The sequence below is a fragment of the Arvicanthis niloticus genome, chromosome 16, assembly GCF_011762505.2.
Source record: "Arvicanthis niloticus isolate mArvNil1 chromosome 16, mArvNil1.pat.X, whole genome shotgun sequence".
NCBI lineage: Eukaryota > Metazoa > Chordata > Mammalia > Rodentia > Muridae > Arvicanthis > Arvicanthis niloticus.
Window position 1 is genome coordinate 17,213,771 of NC_047673.1, and position 12,068 is coordinate 17,225,838.

General features: G+C 44.5%; 1 long non-coding RNA gene across 3 annotated transcripts in view; it reads right to left on the minus strand.

The window, feature by feature from the left end:
* LOC143434660 (uncharacterized) overlaps window positions 1-12,068 on the minus strand; it is a 30,965-nt gene that overhangs the window by 1,687 nt on the left and 17,210 nt on the right. For 2 of the 3 annotated variants that reach the window (XR_013104307.1, XR_013104306.1), the window contains 2 exons: window positions 6,519-6,658; window positions 4,479-6,289 (listed from right to left, as the gene is read on the minus strand). This is a non-coding gene — a long non-coding RNA (uncharacterized LOC143434660). Of the gene's footprint in view, window positions 1-204; window positions 6,290-6,518; window positions 6,659-12,068 lie in introns of those variants that run through there. The other variant, XR_013104308.1, reaches the window with a different exon arrangement.

Consider the following 12,068-nt stretch of genomic DNA (forward strand, 5'->3'; position numbering starts at 1 on the left):
TCTCATAGCTGGTGATCATTTAGTAATCGGACTTCCAACATCAAGCGACAAGTCTGTCATTAACTAATGACATTAACTAATGTCATTAACTAATGGGACAATCAAGGAACTGGTTACTTTCCTTCTCTGTGTCTCTGCAGAACAGTCCTGTCTTTCTTATACCATTAATGGGCACCAGTGGGCTTGTGCTTTTAGGGTACATACTAAGTGCTGAGGATGTCAGAGGCTCCATGGGCAGCTTGGCAGCAAAGCATTTACCCAACATGCTCCGGGCCCTATGTTCCATCCTACAAAACAAATAAAAGTCAGTGTTGTGTCTTGCATTAAAATCTTCGTGCTGTGAGCTGGGCATGGTGGCACATACCTTTATACCAAATGCTAGCATTTGGCAAACAGAAGCAGGCAGATCTCAGTTCAAAACCAACCTGGGCTACAGGGTAGATCCAGAATAGCCAGGACTAAATACACAGGGAAAACCTGTTTAGAAAAACAAAACAACAACAAAAACCCTTTACAGTTCACCCTGAAACTTCTACAAAGAGCCAGCTGTTTGCAAACCCTTAGGGAGAGAATGGATTGTTCATCTCATTTGACAGATGGAAGAATATAGTTTTTCTTCCCATTTTTGGAAAGAAATTCCACTCTTTACGGCATATGTTTGGTGTCTCATTTTACAGTCCTGCACACATTATGTTCATAGTCTCATGAAAATGAACTTGCAAGTGGGCTCAATTACTTTTATATATTTGTTTTTTCAATTGTTTTCATAGAACCTGCTTTGATCACACTCTTCCCCTCCCCCACTCCTCGAAATTTCCACACCCCTACCTACCCAATGTTATGTTCTTTCTCCCTCTCTCAGACAAAAAGCATAAGCATAGCCAGGCATTGGTGGCGCACGCCTTTAATCCCAGCACTTGGGAGGCAGAGGCTGGTGGATTTCTGAGTTCGAGGCTAGCCTGGTCTACAAAGTGAGTTCCAGGACAGCCAAAGCTACACAGAGAAATCCTGTCTAGAAAAACCAAAAAAAAAAAAAAAAAAAAAAAAAAAAAAGCATAAGCATGCAAAAACAAAACAAAAACATTAACAAAAAAGCATGCTGGCACATACATGCACAAGCATGCGCGCACACACACACATCATGAAGTCTGATTTGTGTTGCCTGACTGCTCCTACCATGGAGTGTGGTGGATATATACCTAACTTTGGAGAAAACCAATTTTCCTCTTCCCAGCAGGGACCAGTTGCAAATGTCTTCTTGGTTAGGGGTGGGGCAGTGTCCACTTCCCTTTCATGCTGGGATCCTGTCTGGTAAGAATGTGGATTTGAATCTCAGACTCACACAACCAGTCATGATCTGAGCCATCAGCTCTGAATCACAGGTCAGCCATCCCAGCCCAAGTCCAGCACCGTCTCTTAGTTCAAATTTTCAGAGTCTCCAGAGTAAAAAAAAAAAAAAAAAAAAAAAAGGGAAGTGGCAGAAACATCGGAAATTTCTGTTTATAACACAGGGAGACTGCAGTAAGGTACAGGAATAAAGTCAGATGGAAGGAGATAAAACTTTTGTGAACTCCTGGGAGTTTATGCATGATATCAAATGTAAAATACAAACAGGATACGTGTATGTATACACACCCACATGTCCACACAGATACACATATGCACCAGAATTGTTTTCTGCTAAGTTTTGGAAAACATAGCTACACTGTTAAATCTGACGCTAATCAAAACTTAAAACTGAGTGTTCCCAGAAATAAGTCAGTCCTTCCTATGAATTCCTGCCTGCAGAGGGCCTTTCAGTCAGCGTGGTACCTGCCGTCTACCACTAAGATGCCAAGTCCTGTGACCCTGACAGCTTCTGGGAGGAGCTGGTCAGCCAGCTTCTTCACCAAGAGAACCAAGCAGCTTCCTTACCTTTAACCTCATGACTGTGTTTTAGAACTGTATTTCACTTGGCTTTTCAGATTCCATTATACTTCACATGCTCAGTGCTGAGAGCACACAGGGAAGGAAGGTTATTAGTAAATTCATGTGGAGGCCACAGTCCACACCATCAGTGAGAATCAACTTGGGACTACTTATTCCTGGAGATGCCTGGACATCAACAAGGCAAGCGACTGACCCCAAGGGTTCTTGGCATAGCACTGACAGTAAGAAAATCAAAAGGGGTATTTGGAGACAGTAATACTTATCCTCACATAATTTTAAGAGGAAACAACTCTTGTAGGCCCTGAAAAACTCATAGAAGATTTAATTCTCATTATGAGGTACTAAGAGGTGGGACCAAATGGACCTTTGGGAGTTGACTAGGGAACTTGGGCAGCAAGGTGGCTCAGCTATTAAAGGCACTAACCACTGGGCATGACAACCCAGGGTTAAGCTCCAGAACCCACGATGGAAAGACAGACCAATTCTCACAAGATGTTCGAAGACTTCCACATATACCCCACAGTACCCATCTCCCTCTCCAGTCAATAAATAATCATAAAAATGATGGCTCTTTGTAAAAAAAAAAAAAAGCTGACCAGGCTGAGGGAATCCATTCTGGACCAGTGGCCACAGGCTATTTTGTGAGTCTGAAAATCTGCATCTTACATGGAGCCTTCGTGGCCCCAGGTGCCCTGCACTGAGCTGAACACAAATGCCACCATTAGCTATAAAACCCAGGGACAAACCTCTATTCATTGATTGCTCGGACTTGTGTATCCATTTATAGCAAAAGGAAACGGCCTAATGCAGTGCAAGGTAAAAAGGACACCAGCCCCACGCCTTTAATCCCACACTCAGGAGGCAGAGGCAGAGGCAGGCAGATCTCTGTGGGTTCCAGGCCATCGTGGGGGTAGGTAACAGGATGTTCAAAACAAATAAGTAACAAGAACAAACTGCATAGCACTAGATCGTAAACCAGCAACTCTTCCCACTTGCTCAGGCGTCTGCTTTCCTCTAAGCCTTTGAGTACAGGCAAAAAGTGTTGCTTAATAACCTTCATTCTGCAAGAAATCACCTAAAAATGTTAACATCAACTATCTGGGCAATGGCTCTAATGATCAGTTACTTTGTTTTATTTTTAAATCTTTATTTTGGGGGGACTTTCTAAGTTTTTCTTAATAAGCATAAATTGTTTTCTGTATGATTTTTAAGTGTCTATTTACATTTCATGTGTATGAGTGTTTTGTGTACATGTATGTAAGTGCACCGTGTGCATGGTGTGCCCTAGGAGGCCGGAAGACACATGGAGTCTCCTGGAACTGGAGTTAGAGAGAGTGTGAGCTTTAAGGTGGGTGCGGGGAACTGCACTTGGGTCCCCTGAAACAGCAGTAAGTGCTCTTTACTGCTGAGCTTTAGCTCTAGCCCCAAAGGTATTTCTTTATGGTTAGAGGGGAAATGTGAATTTTTAAAGTAATTCTTATTATAAAAGTACATTGATGGTCTCATAGTTGCTTTGTGGTCAAGACAAGAATAACATATAAATAGCTATGTTCTCAACTTTAAAACACTTGCCAAAATATAACTGCTCTCACACAAGCCTCCCTTCTGTTTGACTGGAAGTGTAGCTTACTCATAGGGTACTTGCCTAGGACAGGAGACCCAGAGCTAATTCCCCAATTGTGGCATACATGTTTAATTTTAAAAAAACAAAACAAAAACAAAAAAAAAAAAAAAAACCCCTAAATCTCAGGTAAATTCTGATTCTCAAGAAAACTCAGGTGAATTGCTAGGGACTTGGAATTTTTCTTCAAATTTCATCATAATTGCGCAAATGGCTCCAGATGAAACTGTATTCAAAATAAGTGGTATGTGATTGGAGAATTGAGCCCAGTCCAACTGAACTCTTTCACTTAGCAAATTTCAGCACCAGGAAACTAGATTTATGCTGACACCTAAGGCTCAATTCTGAGGGCACTGGAGTTGGATACTCAGCCGGGTGTAACCTCATCCTCCGACTGGATCATCCGGGTTTCCAGAGATAACATAGGGCTGTTGTCATCCTTCTGACAACAGAGATCCAGGCACAGGTAAGAAAGTCTGAGTAGTCAGAGTACATGGTTCCTGATTCTCAGTGAATCAATAGCAAGAGGGCCAAGAAATCATTGAAGACAGGAAGATGACAAGGTATGGGGAAGGAGAGGGAGTTAATGACTGTATCTGACTCATCCCTGTGTCCATAATGGAGTGGCTAACCGTGGCACAGGACAGAGAGAGGCGACCTTGAGTTCCCAAGATTGTATGTGCTCCAGACCATGGTCTGCACTCCTAGGAGGACCTTGGGCAGGAGACTGGCTGGACTGTGTGGGCAGAGCCTCTGTTTCAGCTCAAAGTTTTATGTAGTTTTCCTGATGGGAGGGGGCCCTCTGGGGGGGGGGGCAGCATCACCCCAAGCTGATAAAAGCAGACCTCTTGATTCACTCATGCCATTTACTTTATGTCTTTTAAATATCATGTTATGTGCAATTATGTATCTCAATTTAGTAATATCATTGTTATTATATACCTGCAATTTATTACCTCAATAAAACATTTTCATGGATGTTTGTAGAGAAGATAAAAGCAAAAAACTCTGTGTAAAGAAAAATGATAGGATAATAATTTTTTGTCGAGATATCACGTGTATTTGAATGACTACAATGAGAATGACAGGGGCTGGAGAGATGGCTCAGTGGTTAAGAGGACTGGCTGCTCTTCCAGAGGTCCTGAGTTCAATTTCCAGCAACCACATGGTGGCTCACAACCATCTGTAATGGGATCTGATGCCCTCTTCTGGTGCGTCTGAAGACAGCGGCAATGTACTTATATACATACAGTAAATAAATCTTAAAACAAAAGAAGCAAGCAAACCATAGCCTGTTCTTGCACAGGACTGGGTTTGGCTCCCAGAATCCATGTGAGGGCTGACAACTGAGTCACAGGGAGCTGATGCCTCATTCTGGCTTCCTTGAACATAGCATGTATGTGACACGTACAAATGCATGCAGACAAAACACTCACACACATAAGGGAAGGAGAGAGCGAGGGGGGAAGGAAGGAAAAAGGAGAAAAGAAAGAGAAGAAATGTCTTTTTTAAAAATTAAAAGAAAGAAACCAGGAAATTGTAACTGGCCGGGTAGAAATATTCTTCTGTCTCTCAATCGGATAATCAGACTGCTGAACCAACAAACCCCAGGGAAATGGGAATTTCTTCAAGAATATCATGCCCCAAGAAAGAAAAGTACCAGCCAGAGGAAAGGCTTGTCTCCCAGAAAGAGGTCCAAAGATCTAAGGACTTGCCAGGCCGCCTTCCAGGATGAGACTGAAACCCAGACCATGAGGAGACAATGTGGGCAGAACAGCACCTTGATCTTCTGTTTAAATTTTAATCTCAACTCAGGACCAGAAGACTACTAAGGGCAGTGGCTGCTGGATCGCTTTGGTCCTCTTCCCAATGTAGTCACATCGAGTAAATCTCCCTTTTCTATTTTCCAATATTAATAAATAAATAAACAAACATTCAAACCAGCAGAGTGATACTTTTAGTACTTGGTGGGGTGGAGCTAGAAAGATGTATGTCTGAAGATGGTCTGAGCTATCTAAAAAAACAAAACAAAATTAGACATGTAACTATCACATGACCCAGCAGTCACACTAAGTGCATTATCTCAGAGAATTTTTTTAAGACTTATTCATATGAGTATGAATACACTGTCTTCAGACACACCAGAAGAGGGCATCGGATCCCATTACAGATGGTTGTAAGCCACCATGTGTTTGCTGGGAATTGAACTCAGGACCTCTGGGAAGATCAGCCAGTGCTCTTAACCACTTCTCCAGCCCTGTCACAGAGAATTTAAGGCTGAGGGTTACACATGAATATTTGTGGCAGCTTTGTTCATAATAACCCTCAAATAGAAAAGCAGACATATCTTTCAGCCAGTGGTTTTAAGAAGTTGGTATACGCATGCCGCAGAAGATTACAGCTGAATGAAAATTTTAAAAATGGAGTAATTCATTATTATACATGATGCAATGAACATTCAGTTAGTGATATTGAGTAGGAAAAACCATCAGAAATCCCGTTGCTCTGTGATTCCACTTATACCGCAGTTTGAAATGATAAAACATGGGTCTTGTAAGCTGGGGCTGTGGAATGGAGGCTCTTTGCGCTGATTGATTTGTTCCACGTTCTATGTCTCTGATGACACCATATCAGCATCTACAAAGTCATGCTAATAGGTGTGCAGACGGGGACGGTGAGTGCAGATGATGACGTTGGAGGCCAGGGGCTTCAGCAGTTCTCAACTGCCTAGTGTGGATGCTGAGAAAAGAACTCAGGCTCTCTGTAAGAGCTGCAAGTTCTCTTAAACCATTGAAAACCGTCTCTTCCCACCCCACAGCCGCACCTGTCCCCACTCCCACCCCACTCACACCTCACCCCACTGCTGTGTTCATCCCCACTCCACCCCTGTGCCCACTCCCACCTTACCCCACTCCTGCACCCACCCCAATCCTACTTCACCCTCGTGGCCACTCCCACGCCACCCTACCTTAAAGTTTCTTAAAAAGAAACTTTTCATGCTTGGAGCAACTCCCGTAGAGCCTCATGGGGTGCAGAAAGCCACTCAGATTCACAATGGACAGCAGAGTTGGTTCCATTGCTTCTTCATTTATTACAGAGTGGATCCCCCTGTATTCAGAAATGACAAGGAAGTATGGCAGAAAATTATTGGAATAAAACTAGTGATTACATGACACTGAGGGAGCTGGGAATCGAGTAATGGCTGCTAGAATTTACCCGGCCCAATCTTGAAGACCTCACACAGTGGGTGGGGAGTATCTAGGGGCCGATTTTATTTTTGGCATCTTCAGCCTAAGTTACTGCCACAACCCTGCACCCGCCAACCAGCTCAGAGTGGGCAGGCTTCAGGAAGAAGACTAGGAATGGCCCCAGATGGCAGGTACATGGATGCCTACCACTAACAGTCAAGGTTGTCAAGACCAGAGCTATGAGAGAGGAGATATTATAAGCAGAGGTGCCAGGAAGAGGCCGGATTAAAATGTTACAACCACACACACACAACCCCAAAAAATATGTCGCCCTTCAGGTGTCAGTTGGCATCATTGTCTGAAATGGAGAATTTAAGTGTCTGCAGAGGCTTCACCCTACAGACTGTGAACAAAGTCAAGTGTATCCATCAGCTTCAGATACCCATCAGCTTCTGAGCATCATGGCAATTTGACACCATCGCTCATTTTTCAAACATGAGCAAGCAGTTCTTTGACAGTCACGAATGCTAAATCCTTCCCAGCAGCTACACCATCCCACTTGCCCGAAATAGCTTATCCAAATGTCAGATATTTTTATGTTTGAACTCTGTTATTGATTGCCCTATCATATTTTCTGAAACCAAAAAAAAAAAAAGAATGCATACATAAACTGACTTTACTAAAATCTTTAAAAAATATCCTGTGTCCATAAGGTTCTCGGTGATGGAACATTTTTCAGATCAACTCGTCATTACAATTATGATCATTGATTGACTACTTGATCGGTTACTGTGCAGGAAATCAAACCCCAGACTTCATTTCTGCTGGGAGACCTCTCCCCTGAGCTATGTCACAATGCAATATCCATTTGTTGATTCTTATACATAAAACAGTACTGGAAATTGTTAGACTCCTAATAAGATGTTTTAGGTACTTACATACACACATATACAACAAAGACTCTCAGTATCTATCCGTTGGGATTACTCATCACAAAAACAATGAGTTAAGCACATGCCTGTCATCCCAATATCTGAGAGGCAGAGTGGGAGTTCTGGGCGAGCCTAGGCTGCATGGTGAGACCCTGCCTCCTCATCCATTCCGTGTGTGTGTGTGTGTGTGTGTGTGTGTGTGACACACGCACACACATATATGCACCATGTCAAGTTTGAGCATCAATTTCATATCCTCATTTCTCCTAAGAAGACAAATTCTGATAAACCCAAGGATTATGCAGAAAAGGAAAACTGAGACACAGCTAGCCAGCCTAATGCTTCACCTAGAGGCACAGAAAGCCAAAATAATCTGTGGCTCTGGAAGATAGCTACAGCATCTATGGAGAGTAGTGGCTACAGCATCTACAGAAAATGGCCCCATCATAAACAGAGGATATACAACGGATAGCTACAGTACATCTCAGGATGACTACAGCATCTGAGAAAGGCTGTGGCATCTACACAGGATGACTACGTCACCTGAGTATGACTCCCACATCTATGAAGGATGACAGCATCAGCCGAGGATTGCTGGAACATCTACAGTGGATGGCTGCAGCATCTGCAGAGATGGGCTCAGTAGTTGAGGATGATAGTGGTACATATGGAGTAGGGCTCCATCATAAGCAGAATGACTTCAGCATCTGAGGATGTCTACGGCTTCTACAGAGAATGGCTTCAGGGGGAGGCAAGAAGGTTACAGCATTCACAGAGGAGGAAGATGACAGCATCTCTGGATGACCACAACATATATAGACAATGGCTATAACATCTGAGGATGACTACAGCATCTAAAGAGAGTGGCCCCAGTGTCTGTTTGACTGCAGCATCTGAAGATGATCAAAGCATTTACACAGGATGATGGCTACGACAGACGAGAATAAATACAGCATCTAGAGATGGCCACAGCATCTGACACAGGATGGCCACAGTGTCTACACAGGATGCCCGCAGCATCTGACACAGGATAGCCACAACGTCTGACACAGGATGGTCATAGCATCTACACAGGATGGCTGCAGCATCAACAGATTTGCCTCTTCAGCTGTGTAGAGACACAGCTAGGTGTCCTCTATGAAGCAGAGCAAGCTCTCAGCTTATATCAAGCATGATGGCGCCCTACCTTGGACTTCCCAGCTTTCAGAACTGTGAGAAGACAAATGTACGTTGTTGTGAGTTACCCAGTCTAGGGTATCTTGTTACAGCTACTGAAATAGCCAGAGGGCTGAAGAGCAAGCAAAGGGAAGGCCACGCTGCTGAGGACCCTGCAGGGCATGAGCACAGAGTCACATTTTATTAAAGGGGCTCGGGAAGCTTTTGGTCACCAGGCCAAAGGAATTGCTCAAATGATTCTCTGTACCTCTGTGGTGGTTTGAATAGGCATGGCCCCATAGACTCATGTGTGTTTGTATGCTTGGCCCACAGGGAATGGCACTATTAGGAGGTGTGGCCTTGCTAGAGGAAGTACGTCACTGTGGGGGCAGACTTTGAGATCTATGCTCAAGCTATACCCAGTGGGACCCGGGTTCCTTCTGCTGCCCTGTGGATCAAGATGTAGGGCATCTCACCAAGATGATAATGGACAGAACCTCTAGAACTGTAATCCAGCCCCAATTAAATGCTTTCCTTTATCAGAGTTGCCTTGGTAATGGTGTCTGTTCACAGCAGTAAAACCCTAAGACAACCTCTATTTTAAAAAAAAAAGATTTATTTATCTATTTGATGTATGAGTGCTCTATCGACATGTATATCCACATGTCAGAAGAGGGCATGAGATCACATTGCCAATGGTTATGAGCCAGCATGTTCACTGGGAATTGAACTCAGGATGTCTGAAAGAGCAACCAGTGCTCTTAAGCACGGAGCCATCTGAAGCTGGAGAGCCCCGACCTCTTTCTTTTTCTTTCATTCTCCTCTTTTCTTTTTTTGTCTGATGGTGAGGTCTACAGCATGCTAGGCGTGTGTCTGCCACTCCGCTTAGACTTCTTACTGGTGGTTTTGTTGAGGTCCTAGAAGTATCACTGGATTAGAATTCAGAAAATATCCCCTGAGACATTATGTGAGTTCATTATCTCCCTGATAAATACGAGGAATGAACCAGCTGACTGCCACAGGCCCCAGCCAGGCTGACACCCATGAGAGTGAGAGTCAGGGCTGTTCCCACAGATAGTTACACTGACAGTTGTCGGAACTATAGAAGCCTGTGCCCCCCTGATGCTGGTTAAACAGCCAGGGAGGAATAACGACACCAGGTAGCAGAGGGCGGGGCTGGTCAACAGATGTGAAAAGGGAACTAAAATATAAATGAGCAGAAGCTCGGATCATTCATAAAGAGTGGCTCCACCCACTTCCATGCCCTATAACAAGGCTCCTTGGCTCACAGTTACTGCCTAGTGGGGATGCTCAGAAACCCTTAGCCATACTGTTCCCATCAGCAGAGTGGTTGGTTTTGAGAACTCCTGGTAACTGTGGAGGGAAAACCAGAGAGGTTTTGGTCTGAGAGTTAGGATTGGGTGAGGCAGAGGGAGGAAGGTTAGAAAGAAGTACCAGCCGTGCCAGGTTCTCAGGACACTGAGACAAAAGAGGCCTAACAGGTTCCAGGCCAGCCTGGGTTACATGGCAATACTCTCTCAAGGAGTGGGGAGGGAGGGAGGGAGGGAAAGAAAGAGAGACAGAGAGATCTCTCAGGGGAGAGAAGCACCCACATTTACACACATTCCTACAGACATACAATCACCAGTTCCAGTAAGCTGACCCCAGGCTTGTCTGTCCCCTCCCCAACTCAACTCCAAAGACATACTCCTTCACCCTTCAGGTCTCTGGCTCTGTGCTTTTCTTTAGCTCAAAATAGCTCTCCCTCCAAGAAGGCTAGTTTAGTGTAGAACAATCTCAATACTCAACTCACCTGCTTCCTCTTGTGGCCAGGTAAGTAACCTCCCTAAAATGGATTTTTAAGTTTATGTGTTTTGCCTACATGTATGTCTGTCTACCAGGCGTACAATGCTCACAGAGGCCAGAAGAGAGCATAGGATCCCCTGAAACTAAAGTTACAGATAGTTGTGAGCTGCCATGTGGATGCTGGGAGTGGAACCTGGGTACTCTGGAAAAGCAGCCAGTGCTCCTAACCACTGAGCCATCTCTCCAGTGCACCCGAGAACTTTTGATGAGAGCTGGAAACAGTATAACCAATCAAACAAACAAAGCCAGGATCTTGCCTGTGTTTAAACTGAGTGAGGCAGCCTCTGACTGGTGGGGACCCAGCACCATGTCAGAACAACAGTCAGACTCTGGGTGCTCCTGAGCACTGGACCATGTAGCCCTGAGCAGCTGACAGGAGAAAAGTAAAATTCCCCTTCCCTTTCCCCCCTCCTCCCCCCCACAGGTGTGTGGGAGTGGGTGGCAAGCAGCACACTTGACTGGTTTGTTAGGCCCACCACCGTTTTGAGTTTTGATCACCAACAGCACAAAAAAAACAAAAGAGTGCCAGGCAGTGGTGGTGGTTCGTGCCTTTAATTCCAAGAGACAAAGACAGGCAGACCTCCAAGTTTCAAGCCAGCCTGGTCTACAGAGTGAGTTCTAGGACAGCCAGGGCTACACAGAGAAACCCTGTCTTGGAGAAAAGAAAAAAGAGCTTTTACATTTTTAAAAAAATAAACAGACTTTGATGTATTGTGAAATTTTATTCAGTCATTAAATAAAGACCCTCTTGGTGATGAGTTCATACAAGCAGACAAACGATTGAAATGAGGCAGGGCATTCTTGTTGTGTAACAAGATCGTGTTTCTCAAGGTCACTGTTCTGAATGACCCCAGTGCTCACGGTCTGACTGTTTCCCCTGTGGCCACCCAGCAAGATAGCCTAGGGCACCAATGCTGTGGTGTGTGCATCACTACTGCCCCCCAGTGTGTGCAATCCTTGCTCACTGATCCCAGGGTTCTCATCCTGGGACATCCCTGCTCACCCCACCCCCACCCGCCATGTCCTCAGCTCCATCTTGGAGCTGATCCTCTGCTGAACCCACGTGCCCTTCCTGAGGCAGGTGAGTTCAGTCCAGCCTCTAAGTGTTTGCTGATAAAATTCATTTGTGTGTCTCTTCATCAGCTCAGAAAATATTTGCTGAGTGCTTTCCTCAGCAAGCCTGGCTGCAGGTGTTCAGGATGCGTGCATAAAGGAAGTGTGTCTGCCCCCCACCACCACCCCCTTTTTAGGAAACTAATAAGGGGCATTGGTGAAGCATTGTGAAATAAAACTGAGCAAGAAGAAAAAGAAACAGAAGGCGGTGCACTTAAAAAAATGCTGTGCATGTTTTCTCTCATCTATGGTTCCTAGATTTTT